Source organism: Ursus arctos, unplaced genomic scaffold (assembly GCF_023065955.2).
Source record: "Ursus arctos isolate Adak ecotype North America unplaced genomic scaffold, UrsArc2.0 scaffold_5, whole genome shotgun sequence".
Taxonomy (NCBI): Eukaryota; Metazoa; Chordata; class Mammalia; order Carnivora; family Ursidae; genus Ursus; species Ursus arctos.
This window is the reverse complement of record NW_026623067.1, coordinates 62770616-62784390: the sequence shown is the minus strand read 5'-3', so window position 1 is coordinate 62784390 and position 13775 is coordinate 62770616.

Genomic DNA, 13775 nt, shown 5'->3' with positions numbered 1-13775 from the left:
CTTAATTGCACATCAAGTGTTATGAGCACTAATTGTGCTAATTGGATAATTTTCTGAAATGGCAGTTTTTACTTGAAATCATCACAATGTGTTCATTTCTTTGACTAGAAGTTTTGAAAAAGTAAAGCCACAGATGAGAGTTTAGAATTTATATGGACCTCGGATATTTGATAGAGCAGCTTTCAAGCTTTCTTGCTCCATTAGCCCCCCAAATAATTTAAAAACAAAACAACTGACACCCTCACACATTTAATGTTATTAATTTTTTAAAATCATAAATTTAAATATTTGCAAAGGCTGTAATTTCTAACAGTGTAAATTGACCCTTTAATTGTATTAATTAGAAACAAGATACCAAATCAATTTGACTCCTGCCTTCATCCATTTTAAAAATACATTAATGAGCTCTTCTTTAATAGTCTCCCTGAAATCTGTGTTTTCATTCCACTCCTTCTCCTCCTTTCAGTGTCAAGTGTTTTTAGGGCCGAAAGTCTTCTATGGATGGGCCCACCAAATTTGTCTACAACAAAAATATGTATGTACATTTAAATTTAAATTTTTAAGGTTTTGTAATCATAGACTCAAAGTATTAAAAAAATTAGGGGATTGAGTTATTATAAGTACTATTCATACACAGATTAAAAATATAAATATATGACAAATTTTGATATGTAATTATGAAAAGTAAAATTTTATTCAAAATGCATTTCTTAATCAGATGGGTGGAACTAATATTTCAATAAATTTATGTATCCATGTTTGAATATTATTTATGGCTAAAATTACACAGCATTGATTGGATGCCTATCTGTTGTTTTATAGTTTCAAGTTCTGAGAAACCTTATTCACATAAGTAGGCAGACGGGGAAGAATGTTTCGTGAGAGCCCTATCACTCAGTTCTCTGAGCTCCTTGCAAGTTTTACACCGTAAGCTTTACGATAACATACCATCAAGAATTGTTATTAATGCACGCTCAGCTACCATGTCCTGCTTCTGTATTGAGAGCAAAGAACGAAGAACAGCCCGACTTGCAAAAAGATTAATACATCAGTCATTAAAGTCATTCACTTTCTCAACACCAGGATTTAGGAATCTCTCTGTGTTTGGTGTTTCAGGGATTTTCACATCTTTGGACAATCTTGGGTTTTACAATGAAATGCCATAGACAGATTTGAGATGAGTGAAGGGTACATTTTTTAAAAATTTTGATGGTGGGGAGTAATTATTAAAGGAGAGGTGGTAAGGAGAACCCACAAACACCTGGACTAGAGCTGTGTTTTCTGGCAGATTAATGGCAGGAAACAGTCCTTTCAAATGGAAGTTGAGGATCTGAAATTGATGTCCTTGAAATGACCTCTGTTTGTGTACCAAAGTGGAAAGTCTCAGAGTCACATTGCTGTTTGGAAGACCATGCGTTCAGAACCTATTTCAGAACCAGCTGTCCCCCACCACACACCTTCCCTAGGACTTTTTCACTCTACTAGCAATTAATGGTTTTCTTTAAAAAAAAAGTATGCTCAATTATAATTAGCTTGTAAGGTTCCAGCAACTGCAGTCAAGACTAAAATATGAATAAACTGTAGAAGGAAAAGAGCATTAGGCTCTGGCAGTGTACCGTGTCAACTTGTAGAATATGCAACTTATTCTCAGCATGTATTATTTATCTAGGAGCTTCATACTTGGCAACTGTAGTAGGGAGTATCAAGGGTGACCAACAATATTTAAAGGCAATTGGTAAGATTATGATTATTTACAATCACATCCACCAGGGTAAGTAACACACTCTTTTAGAAAAATAAGCTGAAATTAAAATACAAATCCGGTATTCAGTGATTCAGTTTCAGTTCACTTAGCAAATACTTATTAAGAGTCTGCCATGTGCCAAGAATGTACTGGTTGCTAGAGATTTTGACATTAGTTCTTAAACTAATTAGCGTATTGTAGAAAGGCATGTACAGGATGATAAAGAGCAGCTGACGCTGGGGCCACTTCTGGCTTAACTCAGTTCCGTTCTTTTGGTTTAGGTGGCTTTATGCAAGCCTCAGTTTCCTTTTCTCAAAAATGGAAATAATATGTAGTTTCTAGTATTACTGTAGGGCTCAAGGAGATAGGTAAGAAACACTCAGAAGATGGTGACTTGCAATTTTGTTATTATTATCAGCACTTTTTATCCCTCCTCCACCCCAGCACCTGGCATGGTACCTGCACACAGGGGTAGACAGGCAATAAATGCTGTTGAGTCCACAAATAAGTAGACACATAACAAATAACAAACATTTAATATGCCACTCTATCCATAAACAAAGGAATTACATTGTGAGCAAAACAGGTTATTATCAAAGGTACAGTTTTTTACCATATTCAGTCTGTTCAAATGCTAAATAACTTTAAAAGTGTTTATTTCTGCCTTCTGCTATTCAATGAAAGCATAGGTCTCACTTTTAGAAAGCCTCGTGTTTTCAACTGTTCTCCCATCATTTCTTTGTTTCTTTCTTTAAAGCAGAATCTGTGGGGTGAGAATGATTGTAGGCTCTTTTAAAATAATACAAGATAGTTCCAGGAAATCCAAAAGTTTCCTAGAACTATACGGATCTGGTGGGAAAAACATTTCACATTTTTGAGACTTCCTAAGGTGGAAATGGGGAACCAATGCCCTTGTGTCCTGTTGAGGTGAGAGTTTAAAGGACCATGGAGGACATATGTTTTGTAGTGTTTTTCTTGTGCCAATTGGGTCTGGTCTGGTGGTACTAAGGGGAACTCCTTCCCCTTTCCGAGGTGAACAGTGCAAGGGCCAGGCCTTCAGGGTCTTTCCTAAAGATCCCTTTCTGTTTGCTCCCCTCTCCCTGCCTCTCCTTTCACTGCTCTGACTATTCCATCCAGGGACAAGGAAGATCGGGGAATGTGTGCCTTGTAAAACACATGGTGGGGGTCCTATATCCCATGTACACGTCTGGCTTCAGCTTTGGTAGTTGTAACATGCTCTTTACCTTGACCTGGATCCTACTTCTTGCTCTTAATCATTACAAAGGGTATTCGGTTATTAAAATTCGGAGACATAAATAAAGCCCAGGAACTAGAGAGCAGGCTTTTAATTGATCACTCTACCTGGCTCCATTAATCCAGTCCTGAGTATGCTTGAGGAAATAGATTTTAAAGTTTCCCTTAAAATAAATATCATTATTTCTCATTATACTTCCTTTCATATACAAAACAAATTTTAAAGTATTCATCAGGTTATGTTCATAGTTGAGGTGATGTTGCTACTCCCCCTCTCTTGTCCTGTTCGAAAACTTAAGCCCAGCTACTGAATTGTGCAAGCAGTTGAAGAGAAGAATTAGGAAGTTGTTTTGTTCTCTGTCCTAGCTCTGTTTTTCATTCTCTGCACGCCTACTCCTGCCCACAAATCTAAGGCTACAGTCTTTCTCTATTAAAACATATTTGTGCCTACAGTGTACCCACTGGTTCATTTACACAGCTCTGCTCCATCCTGATAGTCATGTGCTTCCGACAGGTGAATAGCTCCGGGCAGTCACCTGGAGACAGTTTTCTGCAATAACACATATGTTTCATGACGGGGCTATGTATCACCCTCATTTTCCAGGCATAAGATGTGACAGGTTCCGGTTTTTTGTCCTATACCCTTAAGATATTTGTACTTTTTTTCATGTGTCTTTTTATGCATGTCTTAGCAAACATTTTTAGTTTTTCTCATCTTCTCAACGATCCTCCAGCTATTTCCTTGTCCCTGTGTTTTTTTCCCTTCTAGTTTGTAATACAATACTTTGTCGTTCTGGTGATATATTAGTCAAAGATGATTTCTGTGGGGCGTATAAGTAAATAAATAAATAATAAACCATGAAACCTGCAGTGAAAAATGGGGATGTTGCAGGAGGAAAACTTTAACCAAAAAAGAGTAATCTGGCTGAAGGCTGGGTTGAGGGCTTGCTGTATTTAGGTAGGTGGAGTGTGTCTTTCTTTCAGCTTCTCTTTCTCTGTTGCTTCCTCATTCCTTCCTCCCCACCTGCAGCCTTCCTCAGCTGCTCAGAAGCTCAGAATGTTTTCCAGCTTCCAGTCAGGAAGAGAAGCAGTCCAGGGAGGACAGCCTTTGAGGTGTCTGCTATGCACACCGTATCTCTGCCTGTCTTTATACTACTCCCTTCCTCACGGGAAGGCTACCCAGTAGCCATTACTGTATTAGATGACTCACCCCCAGCCATGGTGGATTGGACCAAAACAGAATATCTAATCCAAACTGCCAGTCAGATTTTTTTCTCCACAAGTCCTGATACATTTTTTAAAAAAAGATTTTATTTATTCATTTGACGGAGAGAGAGAGAGAGCGTGCAGCAGGGGGAGAAGCAGGCAGAGGGAGAGGGAGAAGTAGGCTCCCCGCTGAGCAAGGAGCCCAATGACGTGGGGCTCCATCCTACCCCTCTGAGACCACGGCCCGAGCTGAAACCAAGAGGAGGACCCTTAACCAGTTGTGCCCCCCAGGCACCCCCCTTCTAACTTTTCTTAATATAGCACTAACCCTGCTGTGATCCCTGCATCATTCTGGGGATTTGAGGGGCAGGACTAGCTCACCACCAGAAACTCACAGCCATACTGCTACTATAGCTCCAGGAGGTTTCTGTTACTGGCAACTACAGTCTCAGCTATTATGCCATCAAATAACTTAATTCTTATTCATGTATTTATAACTTTTCCCAATGCCATGCCTCTGGTAAGATTCTTGCCTAGGGAAGTTAATGTATGTCCCAAAGGCATAACCTTCTTGTATCCTTTGAGTCCCACCTTATTGGTGCCTTATATGAGGCTCGCCCTCCAGAGAAAGCTTACAGTTTTGTGGTTTTCCTCCAGCAGAACTCAGCAGCTTCCGTGTAGGAATAAAGAAAGTGTGTGTGTGGGGGGGGGGTTTGCTCCATGGCTGGGCTTTTCAGGGAGCCTGTGGCAAAGAAGAGAATGAGGAAGGGAAGGTGTCAGTGGGAAAGCAGTGAGAGGGATGACCCATGAGGCCCAGGTTGCAGAGCGCTGAGTGTTTCTCTGCCTTGGCTGTTCCTGGGAATCAGCTAGGGAGCCTTTCAAAGTTTTGCTGGTTGAGTCCCTTCCCCAGTGCATTTGATGTCATTGACTAAGGCAGTTTCGTCATCCTGAGCTACAAAATCTCCCCAGGTGATCCTAATATTTAGCGAAGGTTGCAAAACACCACTGCATGTAAGCAAAAGAAATGAAGTTAAATAGGCACTGGCAGATTGGAAAGGGAATGAAAGAAAGGTCAAGGTATTGGAGATCCTGGGTGTAGGACTGACTGAGACCTGGATTCAGAAGGGAGGCTGCTCTGAGAGCAGGATGTCAGCATTGATGGTAATACTGAGTTTCCGGTGTGGCTCAGAGTGGACCTGCTGCACGGAGGTGATGGGGCTGGTAAGATGAGGCTGCACCCTGGGTCCCTCTCATGGAGGGTTGTCATTTTCTGGGATACTGACTAGAGGCTGAGGTTGCAGGGAGAGCACGTGAGGAGGTGTTCACGCTCTTGCTGAGTGGTGGAGGGACTTGGGGTGGAAGATTGAAGGGACAAGGGTGGTAGGAGACTGGGTGTTTGGAAGACATGAACCTCAAGGGAGAAGAGGCTTTTTGCGGTGAGGGAGGGGTGGGAAAGTGATGGTTGGAGGTTGTCGTGGGGAGTTTAGAGGAGCTGTAACTACCCCCTTCCCTGTAGACAGTTTAGGAGAAGGTAGGTATATAGGAACTCAGTTTTCTTTTTTCTTTTCTTTTCTTTTCTTTTTAAAATTTATTTATTTATTTATTTATTTATTTATTTGTTTGTTTGTTTATTTGACAGAGAGAGACAGCCAGCGAGAGAGGGTACACAAGCAGGGGGAGTGGGAGAGGAAGAAGCAGGCTCCCAGTGGAGGAGCCTGATTTGGGGCTGGATCCCACGACTCCGGGATCACGCCCTGAGCCAAAGGCAGACGCTTAACGACTGCACCACCCAGGCGCCCCCGGGAACTCAGTTTTCCTCCTGTGGGTCTTTCTTTCTTGTGTGTCTCCCTTATTAGTCACATGAAACACTTCGCTTCTGGTCACCAGGTTGGTGGTGGTGGGGGTTCTCCCACACCAAACAACTCTCTCTGGCACCAGCTGGGTGTGCTAAAACTTCACTTAATCTCTAGGTACATAGTGTCAGATTGCACAGGTTAAGGGCTCAGTCCTACAAAACTGCCCGCCCCACCTCCTTCCTTCAGATGCTAATAGCAAGTCCAGGTTCTCACCTGTGCTTCTGACCAATTGGCTGTAAATTGGTATCCGCCACCGTCTCCTGGGGTTTGGTTAATTTGCTGGAGTGGTCCACAGAACTCAGTGAAACACTTATTTGTGTTTACCACTTTGCTAAAGGATATGATTAAGGATACAGATGAACAGCCAGATGAAGAGAAATATAGGGTAAGGTCTGGGAGGGTCCCAAGAGCAGGAGTTTCTGTTCCCATGAAGCTGGGGTGCATCACCCTCCTGGTAGAGGTGTTCACCCACCTGGAAGCTCTCTGAACCCTGTGCTATTGGGATTTTACGGAGACTTCATCACGTAGGCATGGTCAATTATCAACTCCATTGCCAGCCCCTCTCCCCAGGATGGAGGATGAGGGGTGGGGCTTAAAATTTCAAGCTTCGAATCACAGGCGTGGTCTTTCTGGTGACCGGCCCCATCCAGGAGCCCACCCACAGTCACCTCAATAGAACAAAAGATATTCCTAGTGCTCTTATCACTTAGGAGATTTCTAGAAAGGCTTCAGGAGCTGTGTTCCAGAAGCGGAGGGCAGAGACCAGTATATATTTTCTATGATCTCACAGTAGGGAAATGAGCAGTCTGCTGTAAGACAGAGCTGTAGTAGAAGTGAGGTCCTGGAAGAGAGCCTGGTTCTTCAATACTACTGAGGTTTGGTTTCCAGATGACTGAGGATTTCTGTGTAAAATTTTCCAGAATTGAGTGAATAGATTTTTTAGGATCTATCACAGCCTGTGCCATACAAGGGTCACAAATTGGCTGAATTCAGGCTCATTTTGTTTAGATCCCAACAGGCTTTGGGGGAAAAAGCTGAATTTGAATGCCTTTGTGCAGAGCCTGCTGTCTCCAGTTTACCCCAGATCCCACCTTAAGCTTTTTTTTTTTTTAAGATTTTATTTATTTATCTGAGAGAGAGCACGAGTGGGGGTGGGAGAGACAGAGGGAGAGGGAGAAGCAGACTCCCCACCAAGCAGGGAGCCCAATGCAGGGCTCAGTCCCAGAACCTGGGATCATGACCTGAGCTGAAGGTAGACACTTAACAGCTGAGCCTCCCAGGTACCCTCCACCATTAAGCTTTAAACGAGCTCTTTCATGCATATGTATTACCTCCTTGGCCCCAAGATTTTTGCTTCCTTAATTTTTTTTTAATTAGGAAAAATTCTGAATACAAAAGTAAAGACAATGGTATAATGAATCGCCCTATACCTTCCCCCAGACCTGGAGCCTGCTGTTGGGACCCTTAGAGAGGTAAACAGAGCTGTACAATCCACATTTTTGTTCATGTGACATGCTTCACTCTCACCCTACCCTGGCTTTCTAGTCGTTCTTTGTGTTTCTATGGAAGCAGCATCTTTTTATACACTTTCCCACATAATCACTCAATTCATATTTGTTGAGCCCCCCCCCCATGTGTGCCACATCCCCCTTGCAGGCCCTGGAGCTAAAGCGGAGAGCAAAACAAATAATTCAGTGTCTATGACAGGAAGCAATTGGAAGGTTCTGAATTGAGGAGGGACATGATCTGCTTAGTTTTTAAGAGCATCAGCCAAGGGGCACCTGGGTGGCCCAGTAGGTTAAGCATCTGACTGTGCCTCAGGTCATGATCTCAGGGTCCTGGGGTTGAGCCTGGCATGGAGCCCTGTGCTCAATGGGCAGTCTGCTTGTCCCTCTCCCTTTGCCCTTCCCCCTACTCATGCTCTCTCTCTCTCAAATAAATAAATAAATAAAATCTTTAAAAAAAAAGTGTCACCCAGGATACTCTGTGGAGAATAGATCTGAGGAAGCAGGGAGACTGCTGGAGACACTTATGTGATAATGTAGGTAAGAGATGATGGTGGTTTGGTCCAGGGAGACAAGGGGAGGAAGGAAGTGAAAAATGGTTAGATTTTGGATATATTTGGTGGGTAGATGTGACAGATTTTGCTCATGACTTGAAGGTGGGTGTGAGAGAAAGAGAGGAGTGAGGGGGGACACTACGATTTTGGCTTGAGCAACTGGAAGGTGGGAGCTGCCATTTTCTAAGATGCAAGATAGTGTGGGAGGGGCAAGTTTAGGTGGGCAAGGGAAGAACAGGACCTTGTCTCCACAGTCAAGGTGGGCTGCTGATAGGGCTCTGGGAAATATTTTTATGGGATACCTGTCTATATAAACAGTTTGATTTAAATAATGTATTTGATTTAAAATGTGTTTAAAAATTCATAAGCTTATGTGAGGTTTGGTGATTGGTCATGTGATTTAGAATACTGGGTTGAAAAGAGATACTTCTTTTTTTTTTTTTTTTTTGGAAAAGAGATACTTCTGTATTTGCTCCTTGTCCAGCTAGTGTTGGTGAAGATTACCATTTCTCCCTGTTGAGGAACAGGAACTATCTCTTCTTCTTTTTTTTTTTTTTTTTAAGATTTTATTTATTTATTTGTCTGAGAAAAAGGGAGTCAGAGAGCATGAGCACAAGCAGGGCGAGCATCAGGCAGAGGGAGAACCAGGCTTCCTGCTGAGCAGGGAGCCCAATGTGGGGCTGGATCCCAGGACTCTGGGATCATGACCTGAGCTGAAGGTAGATGCGGAACTGACTGAGCCACCCAGGCACCCCAGGAACCATCTCTTCTTGTTCATTATTGTCAAATGTGCCACCTTTCATACTTTCCACCAAGAGCAAAAGATAGCATGGTATTACTGCCCTCAATGCCATGGTTCTTTGGAAGCTGTTTGTATTGACATAATATAGATCTTAGGTCTGCCATTCCCTAATACCATTTACTTAACCGTGACCGTACTGGTCTTCCTGATGCTACATCGTCCATAGTGCAGCTTGGGGCAACAGGCTTCCACTCTCTCAGAGGTGACTGCTGTGCTTTTTGGATTTTTAAAGTATAGATGTAGAATTGTAAAATGGGAATTTTACCTGTAAAAACCTGTAAAATGGGAATTTTAAAGTATAGATGTAGAGGAGTACATCTTCCATCCATGGCATTCGGCCATAAACAGGGCCTTCCTAGGATGTGATTGACTGTGTTCCTGCCCTCAACACACATGCATCAGTAGGCAGCGCTGGAAGAAAGTTTCCATTCACTCAAAGAATGTCCATCCCTCGTCTGGCATGCCTTAATACTAAGTTGGGAGACTAGGACAGCACCATATCCATAAGAGACCAGAGGACATCGATGGGAATGGCCTGTTGACAACGTGGAACAGTGTCTGGAAAGCCCTCAGAGAATGAGGCGTGGCCACCACTAGAGGAGGCCTGACCCAGGGGGTGGGGTGGGGGTGGTACTGTTGGGGTAGCAGGAAGTGGTGATGTCTGGGGAAGGATGTACAGGGCAAAGAACACCCATTGCCACCCCTGCTGCTCTTGACGGCTGTGGCCTGTGGGTAGTGCTGAGGTGGGAACCCCAACAGTTGAGAGCCATCGCGGGGCCCCTGTAGGCTGCTCAAGTCAAGGGCTGACAGCGATCTTTGGTGGCCCAGAGCCCTAAACTTGTGTGTGTCTGACTTGAGTGTTAGCACTATACTGGGAAGGTCATCTCACTTGATTCTGGGACATTAACACTGCACCTGCCAGTGGGAGCCATCCTATTGCCAGGTGCCCCTGCTGGAACTGTGGCCAAACAGAGTCCCAGAGCTCCTTCGGGCACTTGGTGATTCCAGGAGTGAGGTGGAAATGGGAGGAGGTATTGAGGGTCATTGGGCACCCAGAAGGGAAGAAATAGGGACCAGGTCCCCTGCTGACCTGTCCAGCGCTGGGGTACCTCTCCTGGATGGCTCAGCCGGCCCTGACCAGTCTTAGCCACCAGACAGGGACTTAGAAAATTTTGAGGGAGGCATTTCTGATGAACAGGTCCATATTTGGAGCACCCTGCTTGGACAATCACCGCTAGGGGCTCAGGGCCCCGGCCAGGGACTGACTTGTGTCTAATGGTCAGACCGACATCAAATACATGTTCTTGGAGATGGTCCAGTCTGAAGATCTAAATCTGGGCGCCATTAAGATTCTGAAAATGGCTTTATGGGAGAAGGAAGAAGTTCTGAGGCTTCTAGCTCCCAAATGCCACCACCTTAATAAAACCCGAGAAGGAGGTTCTCTCCCTTCCTAGGTAGAAGAAAAACCCTGAACAAGAATTATTGGCTTGATGGTTTCTAGAACTTCTGTAGCTTATGCAAACCTACAAAGAACTCTGAGTCCTGAAAACAGAAACAGTTCATAATATGAAAAACCGCAGACCCAAATCTCCCTAGGCAGCAGTACCTGTGGGGAGGAATGACATTTTTCATTTCCCAGTGCCAGGCCGAGTCTAGGCTAATAACATTTTCCCTGCCCTCTGAACAGTGTTGTTTGTTTTAGTCTGCTGTCTGTGTAGTCAGGGGAATAATTAATTAACAGTTAAGCCTGCTGGAAACATACCACCAAGTGGCACTCGGTAAATATTTGTTCACAGCGGTGAGGATATCACTTATCTATACCATCAAACTAGAAACAGAAAATTGTGGAGTTTTTCTCAGCAAAGTGTTAGAGATCTGTCATCGTATAGATGAGAAACTTGAAGGTCAGAGAAGCGAGGTGATTTATCCAATGTTGTAACAGTGCAGTAGGGGCAAAGCAAGCCTTGTACCCCAAATTCCTGATTCTAAATTTATTCATTGCTTTTTCTGCTACATTGCACTAGTGTTTGTGGGAAATGGCTGAATTCCACTAAGCAAATTCATATGTTGAGACATTAACCTTTCCAAAGAACAGTAAAATCTCATTAAGTCAGAAATAATTGGAAGAAAGGCCAGGATGAATTGGGGGAAAAGTTTGAACTATTTTCAGAGATAATCAGCTTTTTCCTTTCAAGGCCATGGAGTAAATTGGAACAAATAACCACAAAATGAGGCTGAATAGAGGTCTCACTGAACCTGTGTGAAGGAATAAACAGGAATGATTCATAAATGGTACATTAACAGTTTGCATGTAAGTGACGACAACAAAAAATATAGGCATTTGGAGAAATAAATTTTTGTTAAAAATAAGCTAAATGTTTTCCTTGAAAACTCCTTGCAAAAATTTACATAGGGACTTTTACGAGTATGGCAGTCAAACCATGTGTTAAAATTATCATGCCTTTGACTTAGTGGCATGTAAATTAACCTGCTTGGTTTTGCTGTACTCAAATTGGCATTATTTCTGTAGCTCACAGCAGCACAAATGATGACATGTCTCTCACTTTCCATCGCTTTGATTTTTTCATCTGTCCAAGGCCAACAGAATGCCTGCAGCTGCTTGAAAACTGGAGGCATTTTCCATCTATTCCTTCCCTGCCCACACTCCCAACCACTTTTCACCAAATGACCCTCCCCGTCCTGTCACCATCTATGAGAAGTCCGTATTTGGCCATCTGTCAGGTTTTCTGCTCACACACTGACATTAAGTTGTTCCTGAAGAGGTTTAGAAACGTTGGGCCTTGCTGTCTCTAACTCTGTTGTTTAGCAGAACTGTCAGACATCCTACTCCTGAAGCAGTTGGTAGGCATCTTCTGCTTTTCTCTCTTCAGCCTGACTTCTTCCTTTATTGTGTAAGAATTAGGGTTGTCTACCTGGCAGGTAACATCCAGAAGCCTCCGCACTGGGCAAGGAGATGTTATTGACTGACAGGAGACTATTTGGGAAGACGGTCTGCGTAATGAATGCTCTCAGCCAAGCTATGTGCTCAAAGCTGGGAAAAAGGATCTCTTGGGAAAATGGGCGCATATATAAAGCTTTCTTTGCTGGGAGAGTTGTCCTGAATGGGATTCAAAGATCCATGTATCTAAGGAAAAAACGGACCAAAACAGAAAGGAGGGCTACAGATATTTCTGCCATTTGATGTTAGTTTATTCTGATGAAATAGCTTCACTTCAAAGCACAATAGAGCGCCTCAGGCCTTCCCCACTAGTGAACTGCTGCCCCCGTCTGGAGAAGTTGGAAACAGAAGCTTTCATTCCTTCCTGTCCAGTTCTGTCTCCACTCCACAGTGTTCCCATGGCTTCCTTCCCAAGGGGAGTTTGCTACAGTGTAAAGCGTGGGGCCATAAACTGCACAGCATGTGTTCAGTGAGTTTACACTGATCTGAGTAATGCAAAGATTTTTATTTCCTGCCTGGAGGATGAACTCCTTAGTTTTGTGAACTCTATGTCCTAGTTCCATTGTCCTTCTACCAATAGTCCAAACTAAAACCACCTTTCTTGGCAGTCTGGGACCAGCAAGAAGTCCTTTCTGACTTGGCATCCTGCCGTAGGAATCTTATCCTTAAAAGGGAGAGTTTGAACTCCTGATCTCTGGGGTCCCTCTGGCTGATTCTGTAAAAATACCTTTACCAGTGAGAAATGTCTATTTAATTTGAAGAAACTCCTATGTATTAAACAAAACTTCCTTTTATTGGACAAGATTTCTGGAAATAAAACACATGCATTTGGTGGGAGGGTTGAATTTCAAAAAAATTTTCAAAATAGGAAATCTGCCACTAGGAGGCAGTGTTGACATGCAGTTTTATTAAAGCATATCCAATATAGGTCCTTTTGAGGGAAATATTTTTTAAATCAAAGGATGTAACAATGATTAAATCAAAGGATGTGAGCATGGTAGAAAGATACCATGTTTTGTGTGGCAATAAAGTTCTGAAGGGTATTCAAGGGGCATCCATCTTACATAGTAATAGAACAGTGAGTTGAATAAATTTCTATCATCTATTAATGAAATATGGAACACTGAACCTGATTTGAGAGTGAGAAATGGTAGATAGCAACTTTGTAAAAAAAAGAAATAGCATTTACTTTCCTTTTATTGCACCTCAAGCCACGTGCAGCCTCTGAAAGCCATGCTGCTTTGGCTCTATTTCTGTGCACTGGAGGATGAGGGGTGGATTCCCAATGATCTTGGTAAAAAAAAATTCTAGAAATTTCTTTCCCCTTAAATACTGCTGCCCTGTCCTTTAAAACTCAAATACTTGCAAAGTAGGAAGGTTGAGATGAATAAACTGAGGCACAGAAATTTCATGTAAAACGTAAGCAAGTTACAGAATGAAAATAAGAATCAAATACAAATAGCTGAAGAAATCACAATTTTGAAACAGCTAAACCAAGAATGTGTAGAAAACAGCATGAACTCTTCATACATTAAGAGTAGCCATGTTTATGCTAATATCATCTTCACACTTGAGCTCTCATTGGAGAGTAGATATTATCAGGTAAAAATATCATAGTTCTCAATCTAGGAAACTTGGATAGAGTTTGGAGAATCCCTATTTTTTTCTTTATTCTACTTTTTTTTTTTAAAGCTACCAAGGTAACATTGTTACCCGGCCTTACTGACTGAAAGCATTTAGATGCATCAGTTTTGGGCAGGGTGGAGAAAGCCTAGATACGGATACCTTCTTTCCTCTCCCCATTGCTCTGTCATGGGTCAGGAAAGAGAGAACAACTCTTGAACTCTGAGAGGAGGACTCTGGTCTTTTGATACTTACTGATGATGTATCATATG